The 14363-nt window shown below is 36.9% G+C and overlaps 1 long non-coding RNA gene across 3 annotated transcripts in view; it reads left to right on the top strand.

Annotated features, from left to right (window-relative positions):
- Nucleotides 1–3: 3 nt before the first annotated feature.
- Nucleotides 4–14363, top strand: part of LOC116229139 (uncharacterized) — a 171689-nt gene continuing 157329 nt past the window's right edge. For all 3 annotated transcript variants that reach the window (XR_016466835.1, XR_016466836.1, XR_016466837.1), the window contains exons 1-2: nt 4–97; nt 854–958. This is a non-coding gene — a long non-coding RNA (uncharacterized LOC116229139). The remainder of the gene's footprint in view (nt 98–853; nt 959–14363) is intronic.

Below are 14363 nucleotides of genomic sequence, written 5' to 3' on the forward strand. Positions count from 1 at the left end.
TCGCGCCGACCGTTACATTGTCCTCCCTCACAGCGCCGCGTGGGGGCAGGAGGGAGCGCGGCTCTCACAGGGGAAAGGAGCCAGCCAAAGCTTCCAAGTAAAACGTCATTTTAAAAAAATTATTATTATTTTAAAAATTCATTTATTATTCCAGAGCGAACTTTTAAAACCGTTTTGGAAATCCTAGCTGAATAATGCTGGTTACAGCAGTATAGCAATCACGCTCCTCGTGCCCTGCAGGAGCTGTACCGCTCGTGCTTCTCCTCAGATCAGTTCTACTCCGCCCCGCTAAACTTCTTGTTGCTCTTGCTAATTTAGTCAGTAATCACAAAACGGGGGGGACTTCTTCTGGTGGATAATTTATTCAGCCCATTCTTCCTTTCCTCCATTCACAAAGTGTTCAGAAATCTTCCAAATTTAATGCCTGAGTTTGTGAATATTGTCTCTGCATGAATGCTTTATGAACATTTATTGTGTTTATTCATTATTCACATTTTAACATGAATTCAGTGTTGGTTATGTGCCTAAATAGTACAGTTTCTGCACCGTAACTGACTGACTCGTGTAACTCACCCACACATTTTCCATTTGAAATGTGAATAATCACATTCAACCATATATTTTGAGACTATTTAAGCTTTCACATCTAAATTTATTTTTGCAAGCTAACGTAAAGCTTGTTTTTTTATTTTTTTTTAATTTTTTATTTTCTTCTTTTTTTTTTTCTAATAATTCTAATTAATATTAGCAGACATTTTTTCATTGCTTACTCAGCTCTGATAATTGTGTTTTGTTGACCTCTGTTTTCCTTCAGTTTCAACTGAGTGAAGAAGTCTTTTTCTTCATCTTCTAGGCTATTTTTGAAGAGTTTCTGCATGCTGAGAAGTGTTTGTCACAGTACACTGCAGAGAATTCTGTTCATGGAGTGAAGCCTTTTGGGAGGATTCTTTGATGAAAGGTATCTCAAGCTGCAAGATTTTTTTTTTTTCCAAATTCTTTCTAAACAATGGAAAATTCATGTCTCTTAAGTAAAATATACTGCTTAAAATTATGCATTTATATATGTTTGAATAGAAACTATTTTTCAAAGCTAGAGATCAGTGAAAATCAGTTACAGATGCATATATATTATGGGCTTAATAAAATAAGTGAAAAATCAAATTGTGATATTTAGGCAGTGTGAGTAGTGCCTTTTTGTTCCCAAGTTGTAATTTTTGGATATCCTTCACTACTAGGAGTGGTAAGCAAATTCTGTAGAAATGAATAGAAGCTGTATTTTACAAAACAATACATTTTCACAGCTTTTTGATAAGCTTCAGTTAAATTTGCAGATTGCTAATATCTGAAAATACATACATTCTTGATGGTTACAGTTGGGACATAGAATATCACAGAAGGTTTTTCACTGAAGTTATGGCAGATCAATGAATTATGTCAGTGGAATTGCCAGGTCACAGCCTGAACAGTGGTAGAGCATCAGGTGAGCAGGCATGGCTAGCCCAGGGAGTTCAGGTGTAAGCAGTGTTCCCAAATGACTGGAAGGGTGGAGCCTGGATCCACCCCTCACCCTCATTTAAGGGTTAGCAGCAGAGAAAGCAGTGTTTCTCTGAGTCAGTACTACACTTGTCTCAAGCTATTGCTGGTTGTCAAAGGGGGTGAGTCAATTTTTTTTTTCTTTATTATCTGCATTTTTTCCATGAGTGCCTGCATCCCATTTGAAGGCGCTGTATTCACCTTCTATTACCATACAGGAGGGAAAAATGTAGTAACTTCATATGTAACTGAATTCTTTATTGTTGGTTAGCGTTGCTAGTTTAATCTGGCTCTGTGCAATGAAAAAACCTATGTCTTTAGTGTGGGAATGAGGTGTTATCAAGGACTTGCAATCCTAACTCAATTACAATAGCAGAGCACTGGTACAAGTTCTCTAAGAGGTTATGGAGTCTCCTTCGAAGGTGTCCAGAAACTGTCTGGATACAGTTCTGGGTGATAGGCTGTAGGTGATCCTGCTTGAGCAGGAGATTGGACTGTAATGACTTTCTGAGCCAACTATTCTGATTCTGTGGGTGTAGGGGTGGGAACAGCATGGTGAACTATGGAAAGAATCTGTTGGCTGTACTTTAAACAGAAGGTTATTGTTAAATGTAAGTGGGAGAGAATGGAGTTGAGGAGTTGAAAAAAGGCCTAATGTATCTCTGGACACGAAGCGGTGTTCTGGAACTGAAACTGAGGTTTTTTCCTGTCTATGTGATCTGCGATTATTGATTACTACTTATCTGGAACTTTGTCAGACAAAGCATGAGAGTATTATTAGCACTGTATTAGAATAGCCAAATGCTTTTTCTCATCTCTGATCAAAACCACTTCTTTTTCTGATATTCTCAATAGACATGTTCACGAGTATTACCATTTGAGGGGATTATGACATTTTGATGAAAGAACCGTTTGCAAATCTCACATATCTACAAGACAGCAGGGTGTATTGTCTCCACAGAAATGCACAGTTGCGCTTTGTATTGGCTAACTCTTTCATGACTGCGGGAGTGGTTTCTCTCTGTAATGTATTCTGTATGTACAAGAGATGTGTATTCTTTTGTATGTTTAGGAATATGATAGCTTTTTACTGATGAGATCTGCCTCTTCCTTTTTCAAGGACAGAATTATTCATATTGAAAGGGTGTTGTAATATATCAACTTTCTCAAACTTAGGTTAAACTTGAGGTGATGTTATCTGAAATAATTATTTTTTTCTTCTGTCCTGGTCCAAAAACCCAGGCTCTGAGATTATTTCACTCCACAACTCTGAAGAGTAGTAATACCTATCATTCATGTGACTATATCTCAGGTATTTTCTTCTCTGCCAGAGTACTGGCATACTGATGGAACTGCTGAGCTCATTTTAAAATATACAATGCAGAGCTTCAAGTAACAGAAGCAAAGCAGACAATGAAAGGTGTAAGGAGGAACCTAACAGAAAAGTGGAATTAACAAGGTATGGGTGCCGTGCCACTTTCCTCTTCTCATTTATGTTGTGTAACTTTTCTTGTGGTTTTGCATATAGAACACCAATCAATCTGGCAGAGTTGCGTCTTACTGACTGATGCAATATTAAAACAAAGAAAAAAAACAGATCCCGGATAGTCAGTGCTTTACAGATTTTTTAAGAAGATATTTTTTCTCTAGTTTAAACTCCTATTATTTTAACTGAAATACACATAGGTTATTTTACTATGTTTTATTGCTAGCTATTCTTTCTTAGATGACGGTTTGTACAGTTGCTGATGCTTGCTATGATTTGTATAGGATTCATAGGAACTGTACACATGGAACAGAATAATAGATCACCAACTGCTGGCATTGAAATAGAAGCAAAAAAGTTCTGTGTGGCTTATCTTTACAGACTACTCCAATTCATTAACACATCTTAATTCTATTCCCTGGGCCCATTGCATCCTATATACAGCAAAGGCAAAGCCATCTTTGTCCCACCCTCTGGAATTGAACAGCACTACAGAGATCAGTGCTGCATGGAAGGAGAAGTAAAGGCTATATATAGGTGTGACATCAGACATGCACAGATGCAGCACAGAGATACAGTAATGCTAATCAACCAAGTAAAGCAGCTGTACTGGGGACTAGGTGAGTCAGCAAATCTTCTGTGGAGAGAATAGCAGGCACAACAGTTGCTAAGATACCATGATTGCAACACAAAGAAAAAGTAATACAGAATGAATTTCCATATTAATAACTTGCTGCAGCTTGTATATTACAAAGTGGCATGTAGAGAAAAAAATATCATCCTACATATATAGCAAGTTCAGTTATGTGTTGGAGTAGAGTGGGGTCATGAGTGGAAGCTCATCCTGTTGGAGGACTTGAGTAGTAGCGTCCCAGTTAATAAAGAGCTGTTAATATGTTTGTTTTTTGCTATGAATATGGCTGATGGAATTAACTTGAATTCTGCTGAAAAAGTGCAAGTTGTATCAGGTACATTACCAGAATATTAATATCTATTTACTGAAAATTATCTTAAGCTCATTAATTCATGCCCTGCATAAATAATTAAGTTTACTGATGAGATGCTCTTTCTAGCTGACAGGAAAGTGACAAAAACTAATTTTTAGCTGCAGACATTGTCATTTGAAAATAACGTTGTAAATAATGCTACATTGAGACAGTTTGTGATATTATTCAAGCAATTGAAAAGTTGGGAAATTTGCCCAATATCTTCAATCTAGCTTGGAATAGGTTGGCAGTAGTTTTTGTGTAGTTTTCCCAGTTCCAGTGTTCAGACAGATTTAATCTTTCTGTTGATAGCTAGCACAGACTATATGCATGGTAAAAATGTGGTTTGCTTTTTATGAAGAAAATGATTAGTAAGTAATCTGAGATCTTAAAATACAGAGCTCTGATTCTCCAGATGTTTAGATTCTCTGACCTGACTTGCACTGTGCTTCTGTTGATTCTTTTATTAAGAATTACTGCCAAAGAGAACAAGTGTTTTTATCCAAACAGACCACTTAACATTTTGAGTTTTCTAGACTGTTGACTTGGAAAATGGATAATGCTGTAATTGCTTTACAATTCTTAAAGAATATAATGAAAGCCTTAAGCAAATTCTACAGAGTAGAAGTGAGATGCCCCATAGCATCTCTCAAAATTCTTGGAGAGCACTGAATGTATAGAATTGGGCAGAGAGCAGCATGGAATGCAGAAAAGAAAACAGAAAAAAAACAGGGTTATGGGAGAAGGAACATGGATATGGGAACAATCTGAGCATCCTTGGACTAGTAGTGCAGTTATTAATTATGTACAGGGAGTTGCAGATTAGCTATGCTTTGGATTCAGAGACACCACTGCAGGATCCTTGAGGAGCCTGCATAGGCCTTTGGAATTTGCTAGCTTAGATACATTGTGGTGCAAACATAGCTGTGGAATGGCCACGGTCAGCTCAGCAAGTGATGAAAATTTTGTGAAATCATATTTTTGCTGAAGTTCAATCTATAGAAGCTTGCTTGGCTTTGCTGCTGTTCCTTACAGTTACATTCAGCAAAACAAATCTTTTGGTATGCTTTTGGTAATATACTGTAAAGCTACAAAGGTTTGTCAGCCATCCGCTGCTATTAATGCTGTTTATGAAATTAGGCTTTTAGACTTTCTGAGAAGCAAAACCAAATTGAGAAGCAATTACCAAATAAATGAAATTGGAAGGTGAAAATGGCTTTCTAACTTCTCTTTCAGTTCATGCAGAGAGACATTATTTTGCCTGTCCTAAATAGGCAATTATATACTTTTTTGTTAAAGTGATCTCATGCTGAATGCAGGGTACAGTAAGAACCTGTTCTTAAGAACAATCTGTTAGATACAAAAGAAAAGTCAAAACTCTGAAGTCAGTCATTCATCTGCATCTCCAGTGCTATTGTTCAGGCTAGGAGAAGGAGGACTTCAGCAACAAGGACTTCTACATGAAAGAAAGGCAAGAGAAGAGTGTGCTTGCCCTAGCTATTTTACTTCTTAATTTTAAGATGTAGAGGAATGACATCAGAAATATGTACACATCCTGATATTTGAATTAAATATTTTTAAGAAAGAAATCCCTGGAGTATCTCTGACAACAGAACATACAGATCCAGGTAGTCACAAGGTGTGAAGAATCATGACACCTAATCTAGTGTGTCTAGCTCCCAGAGCTACGTTTATATTCCTGAGTTTTTTTTATTAACTGATTAGTCCTAATGGCCTGTGTGTTTGATGGTAGAACAAGTCTTTGTCCTGTAGTGTCCTAAGGATTTACATTTAACACAAAAATTTTACATGTATCATTAGCATTAAATAACCTCATTTACTCCCCTGTTGCTCAGCCCATCTGTCACTCTAGTTTTATCCATTTCTTTTCTTTCCCTCTTCATGTGATCACATCCTTAACTTTTTCCAGCCATGTTCACTTAACCTCTATCTGCACTAAATACTAAACCATCTTTCTGGGACTTTTTCTCTTCCACAACCCAGATTCTAGATAAGAATTACTACTTATTTTAAAGAAAGCACATTTGATAATATTTTTTCTCATAGACTTGCTTACTGCAAGTATTAAACTATTATCAAACTAAGGGCAGGGCTGTTTTTTGATTAAAAAGGCAATCAGAACTCTCTTTATGGAACAGAAGTTAAAGTATATTTTATCAGGTTTTCAAAATTTTATAATAGGCTAATAGTCAATTTTCTAGTCCCAGAAAATAAGCTAACAAGAAGGGCAGTAGTGAAATTGCCATATTTAGACACAGTTTACTTTTGAATAGTTTGTTTCACCTTATTTAGCCTTTTTTGGTCCAAGTGAGAGTGAAAAAGCAATTGTGATGACATGCAGCATACCAGCCCCACTGTGATGCTGGATGGAGAAGTTTCCAGAAAATATTTTCTGTAAGCTTTACCCAATTCAAAAAGATGCTTAGGATAAACCCCTGCAGATGGCAGCAATGCTTTATAGTTCGACACCACAGAGTGTAGTGTAGTATAGTACTTGGTGTAGTTTGAGCCAGAATATCATACTGAAGACTGATTTCCTAAGAAGAACACAGTTAGCATGTTTTATTTTTAGTCAGAGTGCTATCGAGTTTTTTTTTTTAAGATTAAACAGGAAATCTGTAATACTTGTCAATTATCAAAAGGATGTTTTTGTGCTTTATGGAATACCTCTGAGTTCCCAAAGAAAAATCTCCTACCCCTCTGTTTCTGATATTGTAGGTGTGAAGTGTGTGTGTGGCTTTTTTTTTTCCCAAAAACATTTTGCATCATTCAAGTTTGCAGCAGGAATTTGAGCTGGCTGACTTGGACTAGCACAGAATATTAATGTTGTTAATGTTCAGTTTTATTAAGCTAGAAAGAATTTTGGACATTCCTACTTTATTTACTGCATGTACAGCATAAGAGGACAGAAAGGGAGGAACTGCTGAAAGAAATCTGACACTGTAACTGAACTGCTTAGTAAATGGGATATTAGCCTTACATCTGCTTTGGATAACAATTAAAATATACAGCATGTAAAGCTGTGAAGTATATGTCATAGTCTCATTTTGTGTGATAGTCTGGATTGACACCTTGATTTCCTTTTAGGATGCCGAGGAGTGCAAACGGAAAGTAAAATGGTAGAAAGCAAGGAGCCATATTTGACCTCTTAGGAGGATTTTACAACTGGCTGCTAAAGCACAGTTCCCAGCTGAGAGTATAGTACAAGGGCTGATCAGAAAGTATCTCCTCCTGTTTTATGCTGACCCACAACATCAGGGTGGATATTGGTGGTATGGCAGTAGAGTTGAACTTCTCAGACAATCTGCTATGTGTAGTTGCCATGTGACAAATGACAGTAGAGGGGCAGTCTGAAATGGGAGTGCATATGAGGCAAAGTTGTGGAATTTAATTCCTCTGAGGAAAATAGTCATTGACATTCATCAATGCACGATGAACATTTCTGGAGACCAAACAAGACCAAAGTTGATGTGAACAGTGAGGGGATGCATTTCAGCAGGGAGTGACAGCAACAGTGGGCCACCACCACTGGTGTAAATTTTTACAAACTTGGCATGCGTGTTCTAGTTTGTTGCTGGTGAAAAATTCATAGCTAATAGTGGTGACTATATTGAAAGATAAGGATTTGTAGCTGAGAACTTGCTCTATCAAATAGTGTCTTTGTGTCTGCTGTAGTTTTCATGGAAATCAATAGGAGGCATCACTTTTTAGTGATCTATGCACTTTGGTCTTTGCCTGATCATTCAAGTGTGCAGAGATGCGGGTTAGTTCTCCCCCTTTCCATCTCCACTGAATGATCAAAAGAAACCAAAGCACAAGAACAAGGCAATTACAGCTCTAGATCCACACTTCTGGAGACTTTCTCTCTCTCTCTCTTTCTCTCTCTCTCTGTGTGTGTGTGTGCAAGTGTATGTATATAAATATTGTATCTTGCTCACTGTAGCTAATGTGGATTGTTTAGTGAAGGAGACTTTATTGAAGAGGTTCACATAAAATTTTTCTTCCCAAGAACAAGGCTTGAGAATTAGGCTTGCAGAAAACATGGATGTGCAACCTAGAATTGTTTGTCTCTTGTCTCATATCTGAAGAGGGTTTGACTATCCTGAATGCAGGTAATGTTTTTGTTTTCAATGTATAATTGCATTATGAAAGTTACTGGGTTGAAACATTGGACAAACTTGTCTGTTTCCTTGTTAACCCATTGATCTGACTGATACATTCTTACGGTTTTGCACTGGGGGTGCTGAGTTTTTAATGACTCCAGTAAGAAAGGCATTCATACTCTGTAAAGCATCTCTTAAAATGCTATTTATTCATGTTAATGCTAAAAAGAATGAGAAGAAAGTATAGATAACTTTACATAGCTTCAGATGCTGGGAACTCTGAGTTGCACAGCACTGAGCCAACCTTTGCTCAGGGTGTGGCACATTGGGCAGATACCATCCATGGAGAGGTTATCCAGCAATTTCACCACTGAGTTCTCACAGAATTTGCTTAAAATAAAGCAACTTTATTAATCGTTTCCATTATTAAAGAGAAGTTCCAATGGGAAATTGTTGTGTTGCTGCCTTTAAAGGCAAGGGCATGCTGGTGGCGTAGTCTCTGCTGCGAAGTGGGAGCTGTCTTTGGGCTCCTCTGTTACGTTTAGCTGCCTATTTTCCATGAGTCCCAGGAATATGCGCAACACTGTTCTGAAAGCAAATCTGTAAGTGTGGCTTAGCATAGCACAGGTTTGCTACCTATTTGGATTAATTGTGAAGTGTACCTTTAATGTGTGATGATCTGGTTCTGATTGTTACACTTAAGATAATTCAGAGAACAGCTAATTATATACTTCCATACGTCTCTAATAAATCTAATTTTCAAGGAGGAACACACACATTTCTTTTTCATTTGTTAAATAATGTTTTAGAGCAATTATAGTAGTCAGGATTGTGAAGAATTCCTGATTGTACAATGTATATGATATAAGTCTGGACAGAATGTTCAAAATTATAAACAGTTTAAGAAATATTTCAGTATGGATAGATTCTAAAGATGTAGTAGAATTATCTTCATGCTGAACAATAGTAATTAATCTACTCAAGAATATGATGTGGTTCCCTCAAACTAGTACCCAATACAGTTTCATGCAGCTGCTGTAGATATTTCTTCTAATAAATTGTCTGGATTTGCCCTACCTTATTTATATCATTTTTAAATGTGCCTATCTGGAAAGATTTCTCTCCATTTCTTGTTCCTCAATCATATCTAACAATGTAAATGCTGCCAAAGCAGAATATGAAAATATAAAACTTACAGTTCATTTCAGATGTGGGGATAAAAGACTGTATTAAAAACAAACTGGCATAGAAAAGATGACATTTTTCCTCATGTGGAATGCACAAATGCTTTCAGAGGTTCAGGCCTAAGGTGAGTTTTACTGCTCTCAAAATATATTTTGAATTACAATAGCTGCGCTTTTTTTTTCCCATCAAAATTACATGCATACAACAAAACTAACCTTTCAAAATAAAAGAACCATGAAAAAAATGCTCAGAAATTCCAGTTTTGTTTCCTCTCTTTTACCATTATTTTTCTTTAATTCTGAGTTCTTCAACCTTACATTGGTAAATCCTTTGTTCTCTTTTAACCATTCTTAAATATCCCTGTTTCTGACTTCAAAGTTTTGCATTTTTGATAGTTGTACCTACTTGTTTGACCACGTGATTTGATGAAAACTAAGTTGTTCACATTTAACACAGTTCCTTGGCATCTTCCTCCTTGTCAGATGGCAGAGGCTTTTAAGCCTTTTCATTGCCCAGATGCACTAGATAAACCCTTCATGCTGTTTTCCTATTTTGTTTTTTTGTCTTTTCATACAATAATTTTAGTCTGTTGGTCCTTTAAATCTTTCCAATAAACAGAGTGAGGAATTACTGTCCAAGTTTATACTGCTATCTCTCCCCTGTCAGCAACCTATGTTCTTAAATATTCAATTGTTCTAGTATTGTTCAGGCTGGAAAAGAGAATACTCAATGAGCATCCTATCAGCTTGTATAAACTCCTGATGGGAGGGTATAAAAAGGATAAAGCTAGATTCATATTGGTGCCCAGTGGCCAGATAAAGAATTAAAGAGCATAAGCTGAAAGACACTGGACATTGAAGTTGTTGTAGCATCTCCATCCTTGGAAATGTTCAGAACTCAACTAGATACACTCGTGGGCAATCTGGTTCAGCTGACTTCTCTTGTGCATGAGGATTAGACTAAACAATCTCTATAATTCTCTTCCAACTTCAATTTTTCTGTGATTCTGTGGAAAATAATCGTTATTGACCTCTTAAGAAAACAGCAGAGGTTCAGAAGCTTGAAAAAGTATTTGTAGATAGGATGGAAACAAACATAAACAGAATCAACTCTTTCAACAACACCTGTGGTTCATGAGGAGGCTTTATGTCTAGAAGATATATTCTTCTCAATTGTTCTTTTGCCCATTTCTGTACTGCTCACATCTTCAACTGGGAGAAAAAGATTCTGCACAACCTTTTAAATCTTAAAATCTTGAATAGCATGTTTGTTATCACTGTCTGTCAGCTTCAAGTATTCCCGAAACTCTTTCAAATAAACATTCTCAGCTAAACCCTGAGATCTGAACTTCCATTGTCCTACCTGACTTGTGTGTTGTATTGGGATTGCTTTTTGGTCTTTAATTTCAAAACATCACAATTCCAGGTAGACTTTGAACAGTATGATTAAAATAAATTTGTCCTAATAGGATAGGAACAAGAAGAGAAACTTCTGCTACTGAATTGGTAGGCAAGTTCTGAAAGGGAATACATGGAAGGTGGGAGTACAAAGGAAGGGCTTGACTTTGTTGTTCTTTAATGGTGCCAAGGTTATTCTTGAAAACAGTAGAATCATTATTGCTTATTCTTGTACAGTTGTGCATTTCCTGCTTGTTGCCAAAAAGATGTCTTTCAACTTGGGATAATCCTCCATTTATGAGGATTGCTTTGAAAGTAATGCCTTCTATTTTATGATGTTGGCTCACAATGTCAGAGGCAGATGTTGGTGATATGGCAGTAGGGGTTAAGCCTTCTCAACAGTGCTTACATTTTGTTGCTGTATGACAAGTGGCAGCAGGGGGCAGTCTGCCAAAATGGTGTCTGACACTAAAGAGCATATGAAGTGAAGTGTGGAACTGTACTTGTCCATGCAGGGAAATTTTCATCACCAGTGAAAGTGCACAGCTAATGGTGGGGATTGTGTTGAAAAATAGGGATTTGTAACCGAGAATTTGTTCTATCAAATGCATTTTCTGCGTTCTTTGTTATCATTTCTGTGAAATTAAATAGGTGGTGTCACATTTGGAGTGACCTACATAATGTCCAGCATATTGCCCAGGTGTTAGACAATGTGATTTCATACGAGCGGCTTCTGATTGGAAGTAATTTAGCCTCATGCAGGTTTTCTGTGACATTTTTTGTTTAACTGTCCTCTTAAAAGGATTCTGTTATAATTATAGTTTTTGTCATGTTTCAACTGTCTTTCCTATGGTGCATGGTGGGCTTTAGTAACAGTTTTTAGCGAAACAAGTCAGCTATGTTATTCTTGGCTCAGCAAGTAGTTCAGTATGTATTGGTGAAACACTTGTGGCCCTGTTACAAAGATGTTTCAGATCTCAATATCTGAAGGCTGAGAGCAGGAGACAGAGAGAGAACAGACTGTGAAAAGGAAAGAACAAGCTGAGGAAAGGTATTGGCCTTCCCTATCCAACATTCAAAGAGACAGTCACAGAATAACTTGCTTTAAGGCTATTCTGTACAGTAGGAAACCCTGTTGAGAGGAATCACTGAAGATACAAGAATAGTCAGAAGAACATAGACAAAAAAAACTATAAACTCCAAAAGAGAATGCAGTGTCTCTCTCCAGTTTCTGAGGGATGGCCTCCAATGGTTATTTATGAAGACATTCTGTCTTTAGAATTTGTTCACTATGATGTGTAAACTTTAACATAGAAACCAGGGAAAAGTGAGACTTAGTTAATGAACCAGTTCTTCCTTAATTAATGAACATCCTACATTTCCACTGCTTTTTTTGTTCACCATCCATTTTAATTTAAAAATTTTGAGGGAATATTCCATTCTCATAAGTTAAAGGTTGAAGGCATTTCTCTAAGATCTCATTTTTCCTGCTACTATTTTTATTTCAATACTGAGAAATACCAGGTACAAATTTTAGAACATAAAACTCAATCACTGCAGAATTCATTTATATAGATCCACATGTTTCTGGACATAGGTCAAGTAAATTCAAGGACAGATCTCCATAATCAAATAAAGAATTTGATTAGAAATATACTTTGCATTGCATTTATCATCTATATAAATACATTTTGTGAGCAATTCTTGCTTAATTGTGCTACAAAATTTTCAATCATCAATACAATTACTTCTATAGAAATTGTAAATGTGAAGTTTGAATATTCACAGTTGAGGAAGTGATATTCCTCCTTGATAAAGAATGCATTTAACCACAGGTAGTCTTCATGTTGACACATCACTTTGACACAAGAGGTATGGTTGTATCTTCTTTTACAATTGAATTACAAGGGGTGGAAATATAACATTTTTGTGGCAGCATAAAATCTGAAGTTGTTCATTAATGCTTGATCTGTATGAGACTGCCAAGCTATCTAGCAATATAAATTTGATCTTGGTTTGGCCAGAGAACACAATGCTGCTTGTGCCAGCTCTGTATCTTACGATGCCTTTATCTTTTTGTGCTACCTGGCCTGACCTGGCATACACTTACTGGAATAAAGTTGTTCCTATAAATAATAAGACCAAATCTAAACCAGCAGAATAAACTGAAAAAAAACTTAGCTGCAGTGAGACAAGGCAGGAGCCATAAGATCTGTTTACAGCTGAGGTTGTTGCAGCCTGCTTTGTTCAGTGCTAAATTCATCAGTTTACAATTGGATATTAGCATGAAACTGATGCATCTCACTGCAGCAAAGAGACCAAGCACCAGAAGGGGGGAAGAATGAAGTTTCTTCCTATCAGAGGTACAGCCAAGTCTGTTTTGGTGTGAGATTCAGCTTGCCAGGGAGCAGTAGGAGCAGTAAGAACAGTCTGCTCCAGAAGGAAAAGCAAGCCAGAACCTCTCAGTGACTATAAGGGAGGCAGAGCACAGGCTCACCATGCACAATCAAGAAGAGTATAGTATGTGTGGTCAGCTAATAATCCACTAATCGCCAGTCTGTAGTGTCAAGGCAGAAGTCTAAACCACAAGGTACAGCACACCTGCAAAGCTGCTTAGGCAAGGGCCAAGAGTAACTCCAGAGCTTAAATGCAGCTCCGAGGCCAATGGCAGAGTTTGCATGAACAGAAACCTCAGATGAGGTTGAAGACAATCAGAATCTTTGGTGTAATCAGGACTCTGTCAGCATCCTGGTTTCTGTGGATAGGAATTTGGGCATAAAAGCCCCAAAGGAGTATGTTCTAGCTCAATTCCTAATCAAGATAATCAAAGAACAATTAGATATAAGTCTCTCATGGTTCATATCCTTTCAGCATCTTGGATATGCTCACTGTTTTTTTATATATTCCTATTAAAAAATCTGGATATTGTTGCGGTACTGAACTTCACAGAGAAAAAATCAATGCAGTATTTAGAGGATTAAAATATTCAAGCACTTCTTTTACTGCTGGCTGTGGTTTTCACACAAAACTCTCTCAAATCCAGGTTACATCCTATCACAGAAAGAGAGTAACATAGAGAAAAGCTGGAAGCATACACTTCAGTTTTGAAGTGACAGACAGGTTGCTAGTTGCCTGAATTTCACAAAGTTCTCCTTCTGATTTTTTTCAAAAGTTATCTGTTTAATCTAAGAAGAGCACGCATGTGCATATACAACATTGGCTGTACACCAAATATTTACTGATGAAATACTTGGTATGGAGTGAAAAAATCCACTAAACTTATCTATGTAGTCTTAACTTGTTATTCAAAGATAATTTAATGATGGAAAAGAAATTTAGAATACTGTAAATGTCCTTTTTATGTTAGGATTTTAATAACCAAAACTTCTCCTTTGCTAAAATGTTGCAGCCCTTTGAAACTCACTTAATACATGCTGTGTGTTTGTAATCTCAGTGGAATCTGCTGCATCTTGTAGCCAAAACTGTCTTGCTCACTGTTTGGAGCAGCAGTGTGAACACCATTTTTCTTGGAGGTAGCTGCTCTTTAGTAGTGTTAAATGGGATATGCCAAAGCATTAAGATTAAATAGGAAAAAATAACTCCTTTTAAAATTCATCAATTCCCCTTTGGCTATGTGTTAGGGGAGAAGTTA

Source organism: Phasianus colchicus, chromosome 5 (genome assembly GCF_987193195.1).
Source record: "Phasianus colchicus chromosome 5, bPhaCol1.hap1.1, whole genome shotgun sequence".
In the NCBI taxonomy this organism is placed as follows: Eukaryota; Metazoa; Chordata; class Aves; order Galliformes; family Phasianidae; genus Phasianus; species Phasianus colchicus.